This window comes from Aegilops tauschii, chromosome 3 (assembly GCF_002575655.3).
Source record: "Aegilops tauschii subsp. strangulata cultivar AL8/78 chromosome 3, Aet v6.0, whole genome shotgun sequence".
NCBI lineage: Eukaryota > Viridiplantae > Streptophyta > Magnoliopsida > Poales > Poaceae > Aegilops > Aegilops tauschii.
The window spans coordinates 601,008,882-601,011,415 of NC_053037.3; positions in this window are offsets into that span (position 1 = coordinate 601,008,882).

Here is a 2,534-nt window from a genome sequence, read left to right on the forward strand (position 1 = left end):
CACAGCCTTGGGCGCCTCCCTCCTCCCCTGCAACACCTCTCTCTCTCTCGCAGAAGCTCGGCGAAGCCCTGCCTGAGACCCGCTACATCCACCACCACGCCGTCGTGCTGCTGGATCTCCATCAACCTCTCCTTCCCCCTTGTTGGATCAAGAAGGAGGAGACGTCGCTGCACCGTACGTGTGTCGAACACGGAGGTGCCGTCCGTTCGGCACTCGGTCATCGGTGATTTGGATCACGGCGAGTACGACTCCGTCATCCACGTTCATTGGAACGCTTCCACTCGCGATCTACAAGGGTATGTAGATGCACTCCCTTCCCCTCGTTGCTAGTACACTCCATAGATGCATCTTGGTGAGCGTAGGAAACTTTTAAATTATGCTACGATTCCCAACAGTGGCATCATGAGCCAGGCCTATGCGTAGTTACTATGCACGAGTAGAACACAAAGCAGTTGTGGGCGTTGAGTTTGCCAATTCTTCTTGCCGCTACTAGTCGTTTCTTGTTTCGGCGGCATTGTAGGATGAAGCGGCCCAGACCGACCTTACACGTACGCTTATGTGAGACAGGTTCCACCGACTGACATGCACTAGTTGCATAAGGTGGCTAGCGGGTGTCTGTATCTCCTACTTTAGTCGGAACGGATTCGATGAAAAGGGTCCTTATGAAGGGTAAATAGAAATTGGCAAATCACGTTGTGGTCATACGTAGGTAAGAAAACGTTCTTGCTAGAAACCTACAAACCACGTAAAAAAACTTGCAACAACAATTAGAGGACGTCTAACTTGTTTTTGCAGCAAGTGCTATGTGATGTGATATGGCCAGAAGATGTGATGAATGATATATGTGATGTATGAGATTGATCATATTCTTGTAATAGGAATCACGACTTGCATGTCGATGAGTATGACAACCGGCAGGAGCCATAGGAGTTGTCTTTATTATTTTGCATGACCTGCGTGTCATTGAATAACGCCATGTAATTTACTTTACTTTGTTGCTAAACGCGTTAGCCATACAAGTAGAAGTAATCGTTGGCGTGACGACTTCATGAAGACACAATGATGGAGATCATGATGATGGAGATCATGGTGTCATGCCGGTGACGAAGATGATCATGGTGCCCCGAAGATGGAGATCAAAGGAGCATGATGATATTGGCCATATCATGTCACTATTTGATTGCATGTGATGTTTATCATGTTTTTGCATCTTATTTGCTTAGAACGACGGTAGTAAGTAAGATGATCCCTTATAATAATTTCAAGAAAGTGTTCACCCTAACTGTGCACCGTTGCGAAGGTTCGTTGTTTCGAAGCACCACGTGATGATCGGGTGTGATAGATTCTAACGTTCGAATACAACGGGTGTTGACGAGCCTAGCATGTACAGACATGGCCTCGGAACACACGCAATACACTTAGGTCGACTTGACGAGCCTAGCATGTACAGACATGGCCTCGGAACACGGAGGACCGAAAGGTCGAGCATGAATCGTATAGAAGATACGATCAACATGGAGATGTTCACCGATCTTGACTAGTCCGTCTCACATGATGATCGGACACGGCCTAGTTGAATTCGGATCATGTTTCACTTAGATGACTAGAGGGATGTCTATCTGAGTGGGAGTTCATTAAAAATTTGATTAGATGAACTTAATTATCATGAACTTAGTCTAAAATCTTTACACTATGTATTGTAGATCAAATGGCCAACGTTGTCCTCAATTTCAACGCGTTCCTAGAGAAAACCAAGCTGAAAGATGATGGCAACAACTATACGGACTGGGTCCGGAACCTGAGGATCATCCTCATAGTAGCCAAGAAAGATTATGTCTTAGAAGCACCGCTAGGTGAAGCACCAATCCCAGAGAACCAAGACGTTATGAACGCTTGGCAGCAGCGTGCTGATGATTACTCCCTCGTTCAGTGCGGCATGCTTTACAGCTTAGAACCGGGTCTCCAAAAGCGTTTTGAGAAACATGGAGCATATGAGATGTTCGAGGAGCTGAAACTGGTTTTTCAAGCTCATGCCCGGGTCGAGAGATATGATGTCTCCGACAAGTTCTTCAGCTGTAAAATGGAGGAGAACAGTTCTGTTAGTGAGCACATACTCAGAATGTCTGGGTTGCACAACCGCTTGTCTCAGCTGGGAGTTAATCTCCCGGATGAGGCGGTCATTGACAGAATCCTCCAGTCGCTTCCACCAAGCTACAAGAGCTTTGTGATGAACTACAATATGCAGGAGATGGAAAAGACCATTCCCGAGGTATATTCAATGCTGAAATCAGCGGAAGGGGAGATCAGAAAAGAACATCAAGTGTTGATGGTGAATAAAACCACTAAGTTCAAGAAGGGCAAGGGTAAGAAGAACTTCAAGAAGGACGGCAAGGGAGTTGCCGCGCCCGGTAAACCAGTTACCGGGAAGAAGTCAAAGAATGGACCCAAGCCCGAGACTGAGTGCTTTTATTGCAAGGGAAGTGGTCACTGGAAGCGGAACTGCCCCAAATACTTAGCGGACAAGAAGGCCGGCA